The sequence below is a fragment of the Mobula birostris genome, chromosome 31 (assembly GCF_030028105.1).
Source record: "Mobula birostris isolate sMobBir1 chromosome 31, sMobBir1.hap1, whole genome shotgun sequence".
Taxonomy (NCBI): domain Eukaryota; kingdom Metazoa; phylum Chordata; class Chondrichthyes; order Myliobatiformes; family Myliobatidae; genus Mobula; species Mobula birostris.
This window is the reverse complement of record NC_092400.1, coordinates 16,408,662-16,431,318: the sequence shown is the minus strand read 5'-3', so window position 1 is coordinate 16,431,318 and position 22,657 is coordinate 16,408,662. Positions and strand designations below refer to the sequence as shown.

The 22,657-nt window shown below is 42.0% G+C and overlaps 1 protein-coding gene across 1 annotated transcript in view; it reads right to left on the bottom strand.

Annotated features, from left to right (window-relative positions):
• LOC140190849 (transmembrane protein 132C-like) overlaps window positions 1-22,657 on the bottom strand; it is a 1,058,274-nt gene that overhangs the window by 185,994 nt on the left and 849,623 nt on the right. The gene's annotated exons all lie outside the window — the stretch shown is intronic.

Below are 22,657 nucleotides of genomic sequence, written 5' to 3'. Positions count from 1 at the left end.
GAATTTTCACTTTCCCGTTAATGGCAGCTTGCTGTGTGCAAATTGGCTATCGTGATTCTTACACTACAACAGTAAGTATGCTTCATAGGCTGAGGAGCACTTTGGAATGTCGTAAGGATGTGAGAGATTAGATAGAAAGGCAAGTTTTTTTTTCATTTTAATTCAGGCCATCACAGTTAAACATAAGATGGTGCAACCTGCTTCCAGGAGGAATCTGTTTTGATCATATTGCTGCTCTTCAATTGACAGGCTAAGCAAGGATGGACGATAAATGGAGCTCTGCCAATATTCATCTTGGGAACATACAAATAAATGACTTGCCTTTCTGGGAACCCAGCCAAATGATAACGTGCATTTGCACCATGTTCCTGCACACATTGTGAGAGAGTTCGTAGGTGGCCAGCTGGAAGCAACAGAGCAATTCAAATTCTTTCCATGGATGGATGTCTGGAAGCATCCAAACACCACAGTTTGCAGCAACAGGTATGCAGGGATTGTAATTTTAGGGTAACATGTAAAACTATCTTAGGCAGTTTTAAAATCCACTCAACACACATCAAAGTTGCTGATGAACGCAGCAGGCCAGGCAGCATCTCTAGGAAGAGGTACAGTCGACGTTTCGGGCCGAGACCCTTCGTCAGGACTAACTGAAAGAAGAGCTAGTAAGAGATTTGAAAGTGGGAGGGGGAGGGGGGATCCACTCAGTGTCTCTTCAAAACGAGGGGGAAAAACAAAGATCAGGTGTACTTTCTTCTCCTTCTTATGGACCTCTCTGGCATTGAGGGTGACTTACTATTGCTTCAAGAGCCCAGTAATGGGAAGTGCAGGCTGTTCCACCAACGGGGCTGAAGAGACAGGCAGGTAGGATAGTGGTTTCTGAAGAGGATTCTGTATGTTTCCAGTGGCCGTGATGTTCTCAACTCCATCCTGAATGCTTGCTCTCCACTCTGAGTGGGCGTGGGCCTGGAATTTCCAAGAGAAATGTTGAGGCCTCTGTCAGTCAGGGTTGACCATGGATGTTGTGTCCTAGCTGCTTAGATACGTGTGTCTGGGCAGTACAATACGGAGAGCAAGCTGTTGCCCATGTAGCAAGCTCTCCCTCTTCACACAGCTGGTGAACCCAAAGGAACAGCAGAGACTGATACAGTTTGGCACCAGCAGCGTCACAGGAGACGCCAGTCAGCATTGAAGTCAACATAGAACTGCCTTAGGGACTCCAGCTCCAGATTTTTCCTTCGGGTTTTCCTCCCAAAGTCTTCCCCATGAGTGGGTACAGGCACAAGGCAGCAGAGGTTTGAGATCAGAGTTTTCCTCCTCCTAGTTGAGCTGCCAACCATGGCTGATCAGCCTCATCTGTCTGAAGCAAATTATTTTAAGGCACCTCCTCCTTTGCCCTTTCTCCTATCAGTAAAAATGGTTCTGCCATGCCTATTAGCTAAGCCACACATGAAGGCCTGGAGCGGGACTTGGTTGTCAGAGGCTATTTGAGGCACACACCATTGGGAGCATTTAATAGGTAGTGGGAGCTTGCCCTCATTATCACCCCCAGCTATAATAGCCTTAATGAACCCAAGAGAAATATGGAGGTTCTATTTATTCAAGGAGACTTTCAGCACATCCATGAATCTTTTCCTCTGTCAGTTTGGTAACCTCCTCCCATAACAAGACTTAAAATTGAGTCTTAAACTTAGCGCTTTAAATTAGGCATGATTACGTTAGGTGTGTGAGTGCCGTGGCTCACCTAAATGCATTTGAGTGTAATTAAGGCAATAGAACCAATGTTCACGATTCGATGACTAACTCAGAGGGGTTAGGTTAAAATTACTCCATCCTAACCAGATGCTTCACAACAGCTGCTGGCACAGGAGAGCCACCAAATAGTTCTGCTTCTTAAGTCTGATGCTTGATGTGATTTTGTCTCATTTCCTTTGCTACCTTTCAAAGGTACAACACATATTGATACAAAGGTACCTATCTGGGAAAGCCTCATGGTATTGTCTCCATTGTCATTATACAGGAAGCTCATAAAGGAAAACATACAACAAAATATCCTCCATGAAGCCAGCAGGTATCATACAACAGTAAGAAAACTGTCTGTTGTCTATGGCATCCGTTAGTCTTGCGAGACCATGCATCTGCGCCTGGAAAGTCTTCACCCTCCAGGGCGCAGGCCTGGGCAAGGTTGTATGGAAGACCAGCAGTTGTCCATGCTGCAAGTCTCCCGTCTCCACGACACCAATGCTGTCCAAGGGAAGGGCATTAGGACCCATACAGCTTGGTACCAGTGTTGTCGCAGAGCAATGTGTGATTAAGTGCCTTGCTCAAGGACACAACACGTTGCCTCCGCTGGGGCTCGAAATCACGACCTTCAGGTCGCTAGTCCAATGCCTTAACCACTTGGCCACGTGCCCACACCAACATGTCCTGAGTGCCTGGTTTATGATGGACCAACAAAGCAGCTGAAAAATGTGTTGGATAGGAGGTACTCAGGTCGGCTTTTAGAGAGCAAGTTACACTTCAATAAAATCAGAGCTGCCTTGCACACACAGAAATTAAACAATGAGAAACCTGTTCATTTTCTCCTGCAGTATTATGCTACCCTGTCGTACTTAGATTAGTCTTGGGCACTCAGGACATGTTGGTGTAAAGGTTCAACATGCCATTGGCAGCCTTGGATCACTTGTTGGATCAGCAATCATGCTCGACTGCAGCAATTTGTCACGTGAGGAGGCAGATTCTTCAGTGTGGGAACACAGCAGCAATAGAGAGCAAGTTCTTCTTGCAGCTGACCAGCTATGTGCATTAAGCTGAGAACTGGCTCATGTTACAAGCAAATGTTTCCATTTTGCATGTACATCTTTTGCAATGACACTGAACCAAAACGATGGACAGTTCACCTGCAGGGTTACAGACTGGTGAATATAATTATTAAATGATTTTTTATATTACTTTTGTTCTGTCTTGGAAATTAGAAGCTCATAAAAAAGATGAACTTTCATGGGTGCAGCAAGCATTTCACCCCAAGTCCTAGTGACCATTCTTCTGTGTACAAAAACACGCAAAGCCATCTGAGCCTGGTGCTGTTGTTATCCTGAAGTCCGTACATTTTGCAGGAACCACCAATACGGATCGAGGGCGAAGCCAGTATTTACGCTTGATCGAGTGTGCTTTAGCCCAAGATGTTACTCCCAGCACTGCTCTGAACAGTATTAACTGCGCACCGTTGAGCATTGACAGTGGTAAGGCCACCATCTATGGAAAACATACACTGAGTCAGGGACAAAGACTCGTAAAAATTAACATGAGCCAACTAACATTCATAAAGACGGTACTGAAGATGAAGAATTCCCAAGACTAACTGTCTTCTATTCTAGTGCTTCTAAGGAAATAGTTGAGGACACTGCAGATGCCCCAACAATAACCTTCCAATGGTCTCTTATTCTGAGAACACATTCAAACTGGAAAACTTGTACTAGCCGTATACTTTGTAAGGATTGCAAAGAAAATCAACATACTTTGAGCAATTAAAGTTCAAAGTAAACTTTAATATCAAAGTACATATCTGCTACCATATACAACCCAGAGATTTATTTTCTTGTGATGCATACTCAACAAATCTATAGAATAGTAACTATAACAGAATCAATGAATGAACACCTAAGTATGACTTTCAACCAGGATGCAGAAGACAACAGGCTGCGCAAATGCAAAATGAAGAAACAATAATATCAATAAACAAGCAAAAAATACCAGAACATGAGATGAAAGAGTCCTTGGTTATGTGTCCATTGTACGTCCATTGGTTGTGGGAACATTTCAATGATGGAACAAGTGAAGTTACCCCTTCCGTTCAAGAGCCTGATGTTTGAGGGGTAGTAATAGTTCCTAAACTTGGTGGTGCGAGTCCTGAGGCTCTTGTACCTTCTTCCTGATGGCAGCAGTGAGAAGAGAGCACGGCTTGGGTGGTGGAGGTCCCTGATGATGGATGCTACTTTCCTGCGACACTTCTCCACGTAGCTGTGCTCGGTGGTGGTGAGGTCTTTACCCATGATGGACTGGGCCGTATCCACTACTTTTTGTAGGCTTTTCCATACACAGCATTGACGTTTCCATACCAGGCTGTGACGCAACACGTCATACGCTCTCCACCGCACATTTATAGAAGTTTGTTAAAGTTTTAGATTACATGCTGAATCTTCACAAACGTCTAAGGAAGTAGAGGTGCTGCCACGCCTTCTTCGCAACTGCATTTACATGTTGGGCCCAGGACTCATCCTCCAAAACAGTAGCACCGATGAAATTTAATTGATATCAACTGTCAGAAAGTACTAGAGGCCATAATGAAGAGGAGATTGACTGCAGATCTGGAGAGCACTCAGCTGGGTTGGGTTAGGGTAGGGAATATCTGACAAAATGGGGTAGTTTGATGTACGTGACAAATGAATGCAATCCTTCTAGCTTTCCTTCCAATTTCAATTTGATTGAATATTTTGAAGAGGTCTCAAAATTAGTGTGGGTATTGTCCGTGTATGTTATCTACATGGAGATCCTGGAGCCATTTAATTAATCCCAGAAAGCCACAGCTCACGGCAAATTATTGATCAGATTAGAAAATTAGGCTGAGCAGACAGAGCCTGAAAATAAGGACAAGAAATAGAAGAAAGGGTCGGCCATTTGCCTTTTCATATCTGCTCTTATATTCCAAACCCACTTTCCTATATTAACCCCCACTAATCAAGGGGGTCCTGCTGGGATCCATACGTGGCCAATAAGAAATATCAGTATGAAGAGTCTCACACCCAAATTGTAACTTGCTCTATTTTGATAAATGCTGCCTCAACTCCAGTCAAAGTCAAGGTACATTTATTATCAAAGTATGTTTACTATACACAACCTTGAGATTTGTCTCCTTTCTGGCAGCCACAAAACAAAACAAACTCTATGGAGTCAATTTAAAAAAAATAAGACTGCCAAACACCCAACATGCAGAGAGCAAAAACCGAACCATGCAAACAACAAAAGCAAGCAAACACAAAGATGATTCCACAGCCACAAAGCCAGTCGTCACGGCAGCCGATTCAGGAGCCCACTAGTTGCAGGCCACGGCCTCCGTTCAGTGCATTGACGAGTAAACCTCATGGAGCAGTGAGCTGAGCCGGCTTGACCCTCACCTCCGACCCTGACACCCTGACCTTTTCAACCTCTCCTGGCGCTTAAGTTGTCTAGACTTCGGTCCAGTCCTCGCTCCTGGGCCCAGGCCCAAGCCTCGATGACTTGCCTTTGCTTGCCTCATTTTTGATGCTTCAATTCAGCTCCAAGTCAGCTCCAGCAATGGCCAAACATTGGCTCATTTCACCACTCTCAGGCCCGGCTGATACTGTCCCGATTCAGCCTGTACATGCAGGGCTGCAACCATCCTGCACCTTCAGGACTTAAGTACACACCACAAAGATGCCAGGTCATACAGGCTGAACTCCCAACGGGAGGTCCCAGGCTATCGATTGCAGTGGTCGTTTACCAGAAAGAGTGTGATTAATAAAGTAATTTTGTTTGCTACAGGCAAGTAGTTGCTGTGCTTCACCAGTACCATCTTAAACTGCTGTCACGTAAGACTAATGAGACCTAACAGGTATCTGCAGCCACTCACACAAAATGGTGGAAAAACTCAGCAGGCCAGGCAGCATCCATGAAAAAGAGTAAATAGTCGACATTTAGGGACAAGGCCCTTCATCAGAACATTTGAATGCACTATTTATGGAAGGATTCAGATACAAAGAGATATTAATAGACTGATATATTGGATCTTACTGTCATAGAGAAAGGATAGAAGGGACTTTCTAAATGCTGGAAAGCAACAGCAGTGGAAGCTGAAAGAGATATTAATGATTCATGTAGATAGATCAATAAAATGTCAAGGGCAAGCATAGAATATAATCAAACATTCTAATGGAATGCAAACCTCTACACCTTGAAGGCTGGGAACAATGCATTTGAAGCCCAGTTTGACCTAGAGCACTGAATGTGTACCATAGCACCGCTGTACAAAGGGCTCTGTTAGAATTGTTTAAAGAGATGACACAGGCATATCTGCTTTTTCATTCACCCTGCTACAAAATATGGGTGAGATGTCTCCAACTACATGAACCAACCTTGCACTAAATGTTGCGTTTTGCGTGGAAACGAATTAGCAAGTTCGGTCAACGCATACACAAATTGCCGGCGGAACTCAGCTGGTCAGGCAGCATCTGTGGAAGGGAAGTTGACTTTTCGGGCCCAGACCCTTCATCAGGACCGGAAAGGAAGGGGGAAAGAGGTTGGTGGGGGTGGGGTGGAAGGAATAAAAGCTTGCAGGTGATAGGTGAACCCAGGTGGGGTGGGGGGAGACGAAGTGAGAAGCTAGAAAGTGATAGGTGAAAAAAGTAAAGGGCTGAAAAAGAAGGAATCTGATAGGAGAGGAGAGTGGACCATGGGAGAAAGGGAAGGAGTCGGGGCACCAGAGGGAGATGATGAGCAGGTGAGGGGGAGCCAGAATGGCCACAAATTAGGCCACATATAGCACTTAACCTTCAGAGAGAACAAATTCATTTATTACCCGATGGTTTATCACACTGTAGTCTTACGCTTTGACACTTAAGAGCTCAGCTGAAGCCCTCAACATGGTAAATGCAATTTGTTAATGAAGGGGAGAATCTAAGACCCGTGTAAGCTCGATATTTTATTTGGTTTGGGAGATGATTGAAAATTTCAGCATCTCACCCTTGAGAGTCAACACTAAGAACATCAATACGACTAAATTAAAATATTCAATAAGTCATTGACACTAGTTCAGAACAGTAACAAAATAATTGTGGAATCAGAGTCCACAAGGATTAAGTCAGTGCTCTTAGAACTAAGTCTCCTTCTTATGGAAGTATAGGCTACAACGTAGGTCTCAGTGCTCCTGCTGGAACTTTTAAGTTACAGGATCACTGAATGAATCCAAGCAGGTTATTCTTTTCAAAATGAAAGCAACTTGCATTTATTTTATACCTTTGGCCATGTCGACCATGCCAATGCAATTAACGGGCAATAAAGTTCAAATGAAGTCTAAAGCAGGGAAAACGATGAGGCTAATTTATGGGCAAGATCCAACAAAGAGGAATTAGTCTGGCTGTTTTAACAATGATGCTTGAGAAATACTAATGAAGAACCAAGTGGCTCCCTGAGGCAGCATTACCATTCAGTAAGATAATGGCAGATCTGATCCTGAGCTTCATTCTGCTTTACAATTTGTTTCCTGTAACTCTTGATTCCCCTAAAGACCAAAACACTCGTCTCCCTCAACCTTGGACATATCCAGTAATTGCTGGTTCGGCAGTTCTCCGGGGTAGAAGATTCTGAAAATTCACACCGCTCTGAGAGGAGAAACCCCGCCTGATCACCACCTCAGGTACATGATGCTTTATTCTAAAGTTCTGCAATTCCCCACAAGGGGGGAATGCGCCTTCTCAGCATTCTAACTAACAACTTCTACTACATCGACTCAGGCCTAGGGGGCCTGTGTCGGGCAGAAGCCAACTTCCACCAGAAGTCAACCCTTCGTTCTTGGTTGAAACATCACTAACCTGAAATATTAAGTCAAAATCAGAATGAGAATCAGGTTTATTATCACTGATATATGTTGTTTGTGCCAGCAGAACATAAAAATTACTGTAAGTTACAATAGATAAATTGTGCAAAAGAGGAGTAGTGAGGTAGACAGACCATGACAGACCATTCAGAAATCTGATGATGGCGGGGCAGAAGCTGTTCCTGAAACATTGAATGTGGGTCTTCAGGCTCCTGTGCCTCCTCCCTGAAGGAAGGTAATGACAAGTGGGCATGCCCTGGACGGTGAGGGTCCTTAATGACAGATGCTAACTTCTTGAGGCACTGCCTTTTGAAGATGTCCTCAATGGCAGGGTGGACTGTCCCCGTGATGGAGCTGGCTAAGTCTACAACCCTCTGTGGGTTCTTTCGATCCGGCGGTGATGCAATCAGTAGAATGCTCTTCGCCGTACACCTGCAGAAATTCATTACCATCTGTGGTAACATACTAAGTGTCCGCAAACCCCCAACGAAGTATACCACCGGCATGCCCTCTTCGCGATTTCATCAGTGTTGTTGGGTTCAGGACAGACCCTCTGAGATCTTGAAGCTGCTCACTCTTTCCACCACTGATTCCTCAATGAGATTTTCCTGTATTTCGCTGCATTCATTTTACCCTCTACCTTCACAAGCCTTCCAGGATCTGCTGCAGTGAAGCATCCCAACAGCACGATGCAGCCACCACCATGCGTCATGGTAGAGATGGTGTGCTTTTGATTATGTGCAGTGTTTAGTCTGATGGCCGAAAAGCTCAATTTTGGTTTCATCAGACCACAGAACCTTCTTCCAGCTGACTTCAAAGTTTCCCACATGCCTTCTGGCAAACTCTAGCCGAGATTTCATGTGAGTTTTTTTTTGAACAGTGGCTTTCTCTTTGCCACTCTCCATAAAGTTGTGACTGGTGAATCACCAGGACAACAGCTGTTGTATGCGCAATCTCTTCCATCTCAGCCACTGAAGCTTGTAACTCTTCTGGAGTTGTCATTGGTCTTTTGGTGGCCTCCCTCACTAGCCCTTTCCTGCACAGTCACTCAGTGCTTGAGGATGGCCTGCTTTCGGCAGATTTACAGCTGTGCCTACTCTTTCAATTTCTTGATGATTGACTTAACTACACTCTAAGGGATATTCAGTGACTTGGAAATTTTCTTGTATCCATCTCCTGACTTGTGCTTTTCAATCACCTTTTGGCAGAGTTGCTTAGAGTGTACATGTCTTCATGGTGTAGTTTTTGCCAGGATACTGTCATCCCAGCTGTTGGAACTTCTAGATACAGTTGTATTCTTACTGCAATCAGTTGAAACACCTTGACTACACACAGTGATCTCCATTTAACTAATTATGTAACTTCTAAAACCAATTGGCTGCACCAGTGATGATTTAGTGCTTCATATTAAAGGGGATGAATACTTATCCAATCAATTATTTTGTCTTTTATATTTGTAATTAATTTAGATCACTTTGGAGAGATCTGTTTTCACTTTGACACTTAAGAGTCTTTTTCTGTTGATCAACATCAAAAAAAGTCAAATTAAATCCACTGTGATTCAATGTTGTAAAACAATAAAACATGAAAACTTTCAAAGGGGTGTTGAATGCTTTTTATTGGCACTGTATATTCTTACTGTGATTCATAGTTCTTTCCCCTAATATTATCATGTATTGCATTGCACTGCTGACACAAAGTTAACAAATTTCCTTACATATCCCAGTGATATTAAACCTGATTCTGGTCCTGATCAAAACGTACAGTAAAATGTCTCATTTGTGTCAAATCAAATCAGTGAGGTTTGTGCTGGGCAGCCTGCAAGTATTGCCACACTGCTGGCACCAGCATTGCACGACCACAACTTCCTAACCCCAACCAGTATGTCTTGCGAGTGTGGAAGGAAACCCCAATGGTCACGGGGAGAATGTACAAACTCCTTGCAGACAGCAGACCGAATCGAATCTCAATTTTACAGCTGGCGCTGAAAAGTGAGATGCTAACTGCTGCACTACCATGCAGGTTAAAAGAAACCTTGAGCTCATTGAATCATACCAAATTTCTGAGACTTGCTTGTTACAAGGGTTTTTAAAGGGCAGGTGATTCCTGGAGAATTTTTTTTTGAAAAGTCTGATGTGGTACACAGGGAAATATCCAGGGACGTTATTTTGTATGAAAGTCTATGAAATATTTGATAAAGTCCTTCAAAAGAGATTTAGCTGGACGGCGGAGTAGTGTCATCAGCACCGGACTTTAAGGTGAATGGTCGCAGGTTCAAATCCAGCCAGCTCCTTGCACCCTTTCCATCCGTGCTGGGTTGAGCGTCGAGCTAGCAACTTGGCCTCATGAAAAACAGACAAATGCTACAAAAAAGGCAAAAATGCCACCCGATGAACCACAAGGCATGAAAGGAAAAAGGAAGGATTCAAAAGAGACTACAGCAAAATTTGAAGTTCTGAGGATTTAAAGCAAATTATTGAGTCGACTGAGAAATTCATTGAGTTACAAGAGGTGGATGGTTATAATAATATGGCACAATTGGCCTTATCGATTCTTTTAGTTACAAGTTCAAAAGTACTTAAGCCAGGTTTGTCAAACATGATTCTTCTATCACTTGCCTATATTGACTCTCTGTGTTCCTTTTATTGTTTTCTAAGCTTGGATAAATTAAGTGAATAAGCAAATTGTGGCAACTAGCTTTCACACAGTCTGAATGTGAGATTGACCTGTAATATCCAATGAAGGATATAAGTGTGTACTTTTCAAAGTTGAAACCTAAGGAGTAGAGGAGATCAAAGAGTCGTTAAGCTGCAATGAAGAGGTACTGAATGTATTAATGAATGGCCCAGAGAAGTCTGGTTTTCATGTCCAGAGAAGTGGAATGAAAGGGGAGAGAAGTTACATTACAGTTCTACAAGCCCTGGCCTTTGACATGAAGTTAGATAACATTTCGATCTGCAGAAGGCAGTAGACTTCAGAACACTCTTCTATAAGTGGAAAAGTTATTGTAAATTTAAAACAGAGTTTTTTAGTAAATTAAGGAATTTTTTTGGACATGGGACAAATCTGGGTAGATAGAATCAAATTGACCATGATCTTATTGAATCTAGAACACTCTTGACAAACTAACTGCTGGCTTTCGAATTATTTTGGAATAGGTACATCATGCTATCTATGCCAGGAAAATAGGTTGTTTAAAACTATGATTTTTCAGCAGTAGTTTAGAGGGCCGGGAAAAAGCCTCAAGCACTTCTGGATTAGCCTGACCTCTCAACTGTTGTGTCATCTAAGTCTATTCCCTATACTGCTTACTCAAAACATGTCATTAGAAGTTGGTGAAGGAGGGAACTTGAATGCTAACACAGCAATATTTTTGCTTAATGACAAGTGGGAGATAGTCTGTTCACATTTGTAATTAGCAGCCTTCCCAGAAATAGCAAGCAGCACTTACTCGCAATTTTTGGTGTTGAATTGTTAATCGCCCTTTGGGACAGGCATGATGTCCAGATCTTGCTGAACACAGCCATTAGTTATCTCTGTACCCTAGAACAGTACATAGAATTGAACGTGATGCAATCATGAAGGAAATGTTCCCATTCCTGGCCTTTATGATGAAGAGAGGGTCCTTCACGAAGCAGCCAAAGATTTATGGACTCAGGACATAGCCTTAACAGACTCCTGCACTCCCACACACTGAAGTGAGTGAGCTCCAATGAGTATAGCTGCTTTCTTTGCGAGATATGCAACCAGCCAGCAGATATTTTTCTCAGTGCGGAGACTTTTAACTGGGTTGCTCAATGCTGCTTTGATTTTAAGTGCAGCCATTTTCACCTTACTTCCTGATTTCAGCTCCTTTCTCCATGTTTGCGTATGGTCTGAAACACTGGAGACTTTCAATGACTCTGAAGGAGGTTAAGACTAAACACCTGGCTGTCTTGTTAAGATGGTACTGTTGACTCTACCACTGCTTCAGCAGGATTTTGAGATATATTTGCTCTCTATAGGATGAGGGATGCAGTGGCAGGAGAGGTAATAATTGTAAAAAAAAGAAAAAAATAACCCTAGCCCACCTGTTGAGAACTTTACATGATCATAAGATATAGGAGCAAAATCAGATCATTCAATCATTATCCCTAACAATCCTATTCTCTATAACTTTTGATACCCTTATAAATCAAAGACCTACCTACCTCTGCTTTATGCCCAATGACTTGTCATGGTGAAAGCTAACTTTAAACTCGCCTTAATATTGTGTGGTATAGAATGAGCAGGGTCAAGGGATTGAAAGGCCAATCCCTTTTCCGTTATCTATGTTGTTCTTGTGAATTTCCCCTGACTGGTCAATTAAGTGAAATCTAATACAATAAGAGTTCTAAAAACATGAAGTACTGGAAATACTCAGCAGGTCTGCTGGAGGCCCAGGGCAGTTGTGCTCCTGCAGGTCAGTTTCCCTTCTCTGGACAATCCTGATTTAGAGTAAGCAGCAGAGCCCATCCCAAATTTGGCACGAGATGTTTCAAATCCCAAGGAGAATTAATTTTAAATGCATGCCGGGATATAAAGAGCAGAGTCTCATTTAACTATTTCAATAGGAATATCTCACCATGAACATGTTACCTATATGCTGCGAAATAACTGAGGGCTAGAACAGCTAGGATTTGCTAAGGTGGTGCTAAATTGGAGAGGCTCTGTCTACAGAACGAGAAACCAATGTCCTGGTAAAAAACCTGGTACTTTTTTCTCCATGATCTGACCACCACATATCACACTTCAGAAGATCATAAGGCATACGAGTAGGTCATTCGGCCTATCGTTTCTGCTCTGCCATTTCATTATGGCTGATCTATTTGCCTCCCAACCCCCATTCTCTTGCCTTCTCTCTACAACCTTTCACGCCCTGACTATTCAAGAACCTAGCAACCTCCGCATTAAATGCACCTTGTTACCTACCCTCTACAGCCACCCGAGGCAACAAAGTCCACAGATTCACCACCCTCTGGCAAAAGAAATTCCTCCTCATCTCTGTTCTAAATGGATGTCCCTCTATTTTGAGGCTGTGTCCTTTGGTCCTTGACTTCCCCACCAAAGGAATCATTTTCTTCACATTCACCTAGGCCTTTCAACACTCGATAGGATTCAATGAGATCTCCCCCACCCCCCATTCTTCTAAATTCCCGTGCACTTCACAAATTCATTGGAGGGTTTTTTGAAGCCATAGCATATTACAAGCGGGATTGATGCAGATTCAATTTCAATTTTTAAAAAGGCATTTCTACAGGTAGTTTGATAAAAATGGAGTAGTGAGTTCTGGGTCTAACACATCATTGTTGACAAGGACAAATTGTGGCAAATGGCTCACGTCTGCTCTGTCCAACTCTAAGACACTATAAACAAGCACTGACTGGCAATGTGTATTTATAAATCCAAGAGTTATTGAAAAGGTCTAACATTAATGGTGACTTCAAAAGGACTTATGGTATTGAAGGTAATAGAAAAGCGTGGACTGAGGATTGACTAGGTAACAGTAAAGCAGAGGGTCAAGTTAACACGTGGATTGCCACAGGGATCAGTGCTGATCCTCTGTTGTTTTACAATTTATGTTAATAACCTAAATTATGGAACTGAATGTGTAGGAGCCAAGTTAGCTGAAGGTGCAAAAGATCAGTGGGAAAGCTAGCACAAAGGACGTCACATGGCTTGTGCAAGGGGATGTAGATACAGTAGTACTGTGCCAAAGTCTTGGGCACATTTAGGGTGCCTAAGACTTTTGCACAGTACTGTATTTGTCACCGGGGGAGTGGAGAGTGAGTTAATAAGTCTGACGGGAGCAACAGATGTTGGGTATGGTGAGGGTGGAACGCCCTTGGAAGGGTGTGGGACTGCTGGCAGAGAAGGAGCGGGTTGGGGGGAGCATAGGTACCAACGTACCTACAGCCCTGTAGGTCACCAGGCAAGGCCACTTGATTCCAAACAATCGCTTTATTGATCACTACACAATGTCTCTCTGGTGCTTCCTGCTCCCTCTCCTCTCCCTGCCCCCTTCCCACTCTCAGCCCACGATAGAGACCCTTAACAGGTTCAGGTTTATCATCACTCACATATGTCATGACATTTGTTTTTTATTTTGTAGCAGTCCAGTGCAATAGATAAACTTACGACAGTACTGTGCAAATGTCTCTGACACCCCAGCTATATATATATGTGCCTTGGGTTTTGCAGAGTACTATAAGTGAAGCAAATTGCTTAAAATATTGGCAGATGGTGTACAGTAGAATGGGGGAAACATGACATTATCTAATTCAGTAGGAAGACTGGAAAGGTGTAATATTGCAGAGATACTACACGATGTGGCTACATAGAAGAGTCTGGATGTTTTTGAATATGAAACATGGAACAGCATGCAGGCACGGCAAGTAATTAGGAAGACAAATGGAACAAAGGAGGCAGAGGATAAAACATTGGAAATATTGCTATAGCTGTATAGGGCATCAATGAAATCGTGTCTGTAAGATTGTACACAGATTTGGTCTCCTCATATAATTGGAAGCAGTTGAGGAAAGTTTACTATGTCCAAGGTTAGAGATGTACAAAATTTGTAATCAAAACAAAAATGCTAGAAGTAGTCAGCAGGTCAAGATAGCAAATGTGGAAAGAAAAATAGACACAGTTCAAATGCCATCTATAAGTAGATAGATACTTTGTTGATCCCAGAGGAAATTACAGTGCCACAGTAGCATTACAAGTGCACAGATATACAAATATTAGAAGAGAAGTAAGAAAGAATAAAAAATAAGTTACCTCAAACAGTCTAACAGAAGGGAGTCGTCACTTTGCTGGCTATATTATAGTGCCTAATGGCCGACGGTAAGAGTGACCTCATATCGCACTCTTTGGAGCAGTGCAGTTGTCTTAGTCTATTACTAAAAGTGCTCCTCTGTTCAGCCAAGGTGACATGCAGAGGATGGGAAACGTTATATGAAAGAGGCACCGTAACAAAGTGGTTAGCGTAACGCTTTACAGTGCCTGCAGCCATAAGATCGTAATGGGGAAAAATTGCAGTGTCCAGATGCGCAAAGCTGGTAGAAACATATCCACACAGACTCAAGGCTGTTAATGCTGCCAAAGGTGCATCTACTAAATACCAACTTGAAGGGGGTGAGTAATTGTGCAATCAATTATCTCGTGTTTAATAATTGTAATAAATTCAGACGAATTTGTAGTAATTGGTTTTCACTTAGACATAAAAGAGTCTCTTTCTGTTGATCAGTGTCAAAAAAGCCAAATTAAATCCACTGTTATTCAATGTTGTAAAACAATAAAACATGAAAACTTCCAAAAGGGGGTGTATGCTTTTTCCAGGCACCGTATATGCATATCAAATATTTAAATTAGATAAGTAGTGCAAAAGAAGCATTGAGGTAGTGTTCACGGTTTCAATGTCCATTCAGAAATCAGATGGTAGAGGGAAAGAAGCTGTTCCTGAATCGCTGAGTGTGTGCTTTCGAGCTTCTGTACCTCCATCCTGATGGTAACAGTGAGAAGAGGGCATGTCCTCGGTGGTGAGGATTTTCAATGATGGACACTGCCGTTTTGAGGCATCGCTCCTTGAAGGTGCTTTGGATATTACGGAGGCTTGTACCTATAATGGAGCTGTCTAACTCTACCATTCCCTGCAGCTTACTTCGATCCTGAGCAGTAGCCTCCCCACCCCTATCCCAGACGGTAATGCAGACAGTCAGAATGCTCTCCACAGTACATCTGCAGAAATATTCGATGTTTTAGGTGACATCCTAAATCTCCTCAAACTCCTAATGAAATATGGTCACCGTCATGCTTTCTTTACAGCTGCATTGATATGCTGGGACCAGGTTAGGTCCGCAGAGAGATTAACACCCTGGAACTTGAAATGACTTACTCTCTCCACTTCTGCTCCAAGGATTGGTGTGTCTTCCCTGGTCTTACCCTTTCTGAGGTCCACAATCAGCTCTTGGGGCTTACTGACATTGAATGCATGGTTGGTGCTGCAACAGCACTCAACCAGCTGATTTATCTCGCTCCTGTAAGCCCTCTATTCGTACATGTGACAAATAAAACTAATCTTAATTTTTTAAATTTATCTTTATGTTTATTTTTAAAAGGTTACACATTAGATTATTTTTGAAATTAATCAATAGTTGAAACTATGCCAAATAATTGCCATAGCTCAGTGGTAGCAAGCAAAAATGGTTCATTTAAACACTACCTTAAATTATTGAGCATATCACCCAGAACGTTCCTTCAGTGCAATACTGAGAAAATGCTGATTTACTGAGAGAAAATACTGAGAGAGCGTGATTATTGGATGAGACGCTAACATAGTATCAGCCATCTCAGGTGGGTGTAAAAGATTCAAGGGCACTATTTAAAGAAGAGCAGTTGAGATCCCCCAGTCTCATGGCCATTATTTACATTCAAGTGAAATAATTAGAAATAAAAACAGATTGTCAGGTCATTTATCTCACTACTACATGCACATTTGCTGCTGTTTTTGCATTCGTTAAAACAGTGCTCTACTTTAAATATACCATCTTGATTGTAAGATCCTTTGGGATGCCTGATGTTGTGAAAGACACTATATTTGTTTCAGGTCCTGGTTTAGTGAATGAAGCTGTTGCAATTAATAAACTCTCTTCTCACACGAAGGCACTTTGCTCTTGAGATGGAGCAGATCTTTCGCACTGCATCTCGTGAATGAATACTTGACAGAAAGCACTGACACTCTTTATCTACTTTCTATACAGATCTTTATGATAATTTCCTTCCTCTCTTCAATCTCACTCTGATAGTTACAAGTACAGAAAAACAGAATCGGGACAAAATGCCAAGGTGTTATACTCTGCAAGGTGATGCAGCTCTAACAGATTTATCTGAGTACAGTCTGTAAAGATGAGGCCCTCCATTGGTTGGTTTCAACCATGAATGTTGCATCTTAGTTCTCTACGTGAGCCAGGGCAGTACGATATGGAGAGTAAGCTGTTGCCCATGCAGCAGACTTCTCCTCTCCATGCAGCTGATGAATCCAAAGGAACAGCAGAAACCGATATAGTTTTGCACCAGCAGCATCGCAGGAATTGAGAGTCAGCAGTGAACTAAACATCATACTGCCTTAGGGACTCCAGCTCTGGATTATTCCTCGGGGTTTACTCCTGAAGCCTTCCCCATCAGTGGTACAGCCACATGGTAACGGAGGTTTGACATTAGATGAGTTGCCAACCGTGGCAAATGAATGCCATCTGCTCAAAGCAACTTGTTTTAAGGTGCCAGTAACCCACCTATGCCCCTTCTCTTGTCAGTAAAAACCTGTCCGCCGGGCTTAATAGCTAAGCCACAATTGAAGGCCAGGAGGCCAGGAGACAACAGGGACTTTTGGTGAAGGGGAGTTCGGTGGGTAATACTGTTCCGGCTGACCGGAAGTGCACTGAGAGCGGTAAGCGTAAAGGAGTTGGGTGCTTACTGATCTGGTTAACCACAGATGGTGCAATCTGGGGCATATTACGATCGAGGAACGTGTTTGCAGCCTGGATATTGAACTTTTTACTGTTGGACTTCGGCCACATTCCACCGTGATACAACACTTGGCGGCACGGGAGGTCGCTCCTGCCTGTGGCCATCGAACGTGCAGCTCCTCCCGTGGAAGAAGGTCAGACACCCTGTGCCAATAGACTGGTCCTGGACTTATTTTCCATCTGGCATAGTTTGCATTTTGTTGTTTGATTGTTGAGGTTTTTGTATTGCTATATTTACGCTCTATTCTTCGTTGGTGCAGCTGTAACAAAACCAAATTTCCCTCGGGATTAATAAAGTATATCTATCTATCTATCTATCTATCTATCTACCTAGACCTGGCTGTCAGAGGCTATTTGAGACACACACTATTGTGAGCATTTAATAGGTAGTGGGAGTTTTTCCCCACTACCTTCCTAGGACTATGACAAACTTAAGGAATCTGTCTGAAGATCACAGGCTTGAAATTATGCATGTTTGCTATTTGAATCGATGCATTAACCTATTAAAAATAAATGGCTGGTGCCCTTTGTAAAACAGGAGAAAAGGAAATGTTGAACAAACTGAAGCTTCCATACAATGACATCACACATCTCAGTTTCTAGCTGGGTACATTTTAACAACACTACTGGTTTTGATTTTACAGAAATATTTAAACCACGATTAAAATACAAACACTTTCTAAAAGGAGTCAGTGAAAGTATCAAGGAAACATTGTAATGAAAAGCTTAAACTTCAGCTGTCATTTCAGTTAATCAAATCAGAATTGCTGCAGGTGTATCATTTGAATCCATTAGAACAGCAGAGATCTTATTCAGTTAGTTTCATTAATTTCCACTGATTTGTTTCACTTGGGGATACTAATGGTCTAGGAAGGGGTTGCAGTAAATCCCATATTAATTATTTTATGGCAGCAGTCTTTCAGCCTCTGCAGTTATACCTCAGTGGTTCCCCACAAGTCATTCATTTCAACATGTGAACGATTCAGTCCACAAGATCAAACCTTGCAAATCCATAATGACAATCGAGCTTTTCAATTTTGCTGTTGATGTCGAACATTCAATCAAATGCAGCTTGGGATTTAAGAAAGGGATTCGCAGGATTGGTATTTTTCTTTCCTGCTCATTGTGTAACAGTTATTAACACGGCACTTCTACTCAGCTTTTAAGTTGAGGAGTGTTGTGATTCACTTAAAAAATTCACTGCAACATCAAACACAGCAAAAGTGTCCCCAGATTCACAATTCCTTCTGCTCTTAGGTGGTGAATTTATGTGGTGGCTGAAATTACAAACGTGGACCACACACCTAACATAATGTTATTTCTCTTCTGCTCTATGTAGTGTTAAATGTTGTACAGAACTATGCTGTACATCCCTTGCCCTTTACATCACATGCTCACCTAACAACTTTTTGATCAGGCAATTCAAAGCAAAAGTGCATTAAAACTACATTAAAATAAATTAAAAGAAACAGGGACTTAAGAGACGATCTAATCTAGAGGAATGTAACAATAAAAGGGAAAGGCAAAAAACTTCTTTTCTTTAATAAAAGTTCCCTCTTCGCTGTAAGTCTAAATTAAGAATGTTAACATTACCTATCTCAGAATAACATGATGAAATATATATTTTTTGTTTCATCGCATTTACTAATGTCTCCAATACTATATTTCAGCTTACTGACGACACCCCTGTCACTGGCCAAATCAAAGGTGATGATGAATCAGCATATAGGAGGGAGACTGAAAACCTGGCTGAGTGCTGCCATCACAATAACCTCTTAATCAGAGGCAGCAAATCCAAGGAGCTGATTATTGACTTCAAGAGGAGGAAGCCAGAGGTCCATGAGCCAGTCCTCATCAGGGGATCAGAGGTGGAGAGGGTCAGCAACTTTAAATTCCTCTTCGATACAGCGGATGTGGAGAGGATGTTTCTGAAAGTGGGGGAGCATAGGACCAGAGGGCACAGCCTCAGAATAGAGGGACATCCATTTAGAACAGAGATGAGGAGGAATTTCTTTCGCCAGAGGGTGGTGAATCTGTGGAATTTGTTGCCACAGGCAGCTGTGGATGTCAGGTCATTGAGTGTATTTAAGGCAGAGGTTGATAGGTTATAGATTAGTCAGGGTGTGCAAGGTTACAGGGAGACAGTAGTAGTTGAGAGGAAAAATGGATCAGTCATGATGAAATGGTGGAGCAGACTCGATGGGCCAAAATGGCCTAATACTGCTCCTGTATTTTATGGTCTTATGGTCTTTATCACTGAATAAGCATTTTACGGTCACATTCAAGCACAATGCATTACATTGATTGTGATAATAACATGTAGTAGGGTGCAGGTTAAAGAAGCAAGCTTGGGCTGTGCTTGAATCTTGCTTTCAACTGAGTGAAGATCAGACTTCACAGCTAATTGAATATCTCAAGCCTAAGGTGACATTGGGAAAACCGTACGAAATACTATCTCTAAGTCCAATGTGTTTCATAAATATAATAGAATAAACCACTGTATGCATTGCAAATGCTGTTAACTCTGAAAAAACTGTTCTCCTGATGATTCAGTTGGTTAAAGCAGAGTGTTACTGAGTAATGTATCCTAGAAAATCCTGTTTTTACTGTGGGTCAATATTAACTAATCTCTACTTAAGTAAAGGCAAGGGGGACACGGTGGTGTCTCAGTTAACAGCACCGGTCGTAAGTTCAGTGTTCATTTCCTGTCGCTGTCTCTAAAGGGTTGGTATTTTCTCCTCGTGATCGTGTGGGTTTCTTCTGCGTGCTCTGGAAGGTATACAGTTTAGGGTTAGTAAGTTATGGGAATGTTATGTAGACACTGGAAATATGGTGATATTTGTAGGATGCCCTCCACACATCTCGGACTGTGCTGGTCACTGATGCCGATAATGTATGTCACTGTATGTTTGGATGTACACGTGACAAATAAAGCTAATTTCTCTTTGTCCACAAATCCTAAGAACTTTCTACAGGGGCACAATTGAGAGCATCCTGACTGCCTGGTACGGGAACTGTACCTCCCTTCATCGCAGGACTCTGCAGAGAGTGGTGCGGACAGCCCAGCGCATCTGTAGTTGTGAACTTCCCATGATTCAGGACATTTACAAAGACAGGTGTGTAAAAAGGGCCCAAAGGATCACTGGAGACCCCCAGTCACCCCAACCACAATCTATTCCAGCTGTAACATCCGGGAAACGGTACCGCAGCATAAAAGCCAGGACCAACAGGTTCCGGGACAGCTTCTTCCACCAGACCACCATACTGATTAACTCACGCTGATTTGAGTGTACTTCTATATTACATTGACTGTTCTACTTATTATAAATTACTATGATTGCACATTACACATTTAAACGGAGACATAATGTAAAGATATCTACTCATGCATGTGAAGAATGTAAGAAATAAAGTCAATTCATTTCAATTCAAAACTTCATAACATTAAACTAATTCAAAAGGATGACATGGGAATAGGCGGGGTACTTTGTGTTTACTTTGAGCGAGGCACGCACATATAACGTGGTAGTGTGATGATGTAGGCAATTCATGTATTTTTGCATACAACTCATAATGAATTATTTAAATGAACAAGAATGCTTAATCAAAAAATATATATCCAAAGCAACACACACAAAATGCTGGAGGAACTCAGCAGGTCAAGCTGTCTATGGAAATGAATAAACAGTTGACGTTTCGGGTTGAAACCCTTCTTCGGGACTCAAGGTTACTCAAATTTCTACAGGTGTACTGTGGAGAACATTCTATCTGGCTGCATCTCCATCTGGTAATGGGAGGGTTGGGGTAGAGGGATATGCTACTGCACAGGATCAAAATAAACTGCAGAGAGTTGTAAACTTAGTCATGAGCACTAGCCCCCCCGTAGTATCCAGGACATCTTCAAGGAATGATACCTCAGAAGGTGGTATCCATCATTAAGGACCTCTGTCACCTAGGTCTTGCCACTGTCTGGACAGAGGTACAGAAACCTGAAGACTCACACTCAACAATTCAGGGACAGCTTCTTCGCCTCTGGCATCCAATTTCTGAATGGATATTGAATTCATGAACACTACCTCACTACCTTATTATTTTTAATTTTTGCACTATTTATTTAATTTAACTATTTAATATTTATATATTTTCTGTAATTCATGTTTTTTCTCGATTATTATTGAGAAAAGACAACAAACTTTGCGACATGTGCCGGTGATATTCAACCTGATTCTGATTTCAATTCTGAATATTACTTAGATATTAAATACACTCTTTAATTGTTACCTTTTGCTTCATTGCTAGAGATGACCATACCGCTTATGATTTGGCAAGTTCTACCTATTAATGCCTGCTTTAAACGACTCAGCGTTTGTTGACCAGATGTCTTTCTTACGACTAACGTATCCCAATCACAGTCCAAAGAATGGAAACACAAGAAACAAAGGCTAGCTACGTATGGCATGTGTCAAGTGAAGGGCAGCCCCCCTGGAATTGTTTCTGTCCCTCAGGAAGACTGAAGATAATTGGAAAAGCTCAATTCACTTTTTGTTGGTGTTACTTTCTAACTATAATGAAATATCACAGAAAATAAATTTCCTTTCCAGAAACTCACTCAATCATCTGAGACAATCACATCAGATTTGAGCTGGATAAAACTCACAAGCGAATGTGGCATTATATTGTTAGGTTATACCTGTATTCGTTCATTGTAGGTATTAAATTCACGCTGTCTGCTCTTTCACATCACTGTACATGTTACTCTTACTGTTTACTGATGGTACACACCGTGGGTGGCTGATATTTCTTAAAGTCATCGTGCACTTAATAGAGGTAAGGTAGTTTTCAGCCACAAAAAACGTGAAATGAAATGAGTTTTGCAGGACTGAGGAATGGCTGAACATGAGAGAGAAAATGTCAGGGTTTTCTGATAATGCATGAGACCTTTGTGGAAGAGGTGGAAAGAAAGACAGAAATATGATGGATTTGTAGAGGGAACAGAGGCTCTTCCAGATAAATGCTCAGGAGATAGAGGAAACTTAAGCCGGAAGCCGGGATATGAAATGTACAAGGCAGAAAGAAGTTTAATAATCCCACAAGTTGTCAAGTGAACGCTTTCTTGCAACTTGATTCACTACATCCCCATTGCCTATTAATCAACAGTTTTCATCAATCAATACTTAATGCAACTATTCATATGCTCTACCTCACCCTGAAAACTACTGACAGCTTTTTCATATCATCAGTCTCGTTGCCCCAACTCACAGCAGAACATCAAGCTTGTGAAACAGGTTACATAGGAGAACTACATGGCAGCACAAACAAAATGGAGTGCAGCTTAGTTTGTGCATTTTAAATCGCCACGGAGAACCGCTTACAGATGCCACAAGAAAAGGCACCAATGAGGCTACATTGAGTGTAATATGGTATCAACATATTCTTCTTCCCTTATCTCACGTCACGTTCATACTTCAGTCCTGACCTACAACTGGTGTACGTTTGCCTTCCT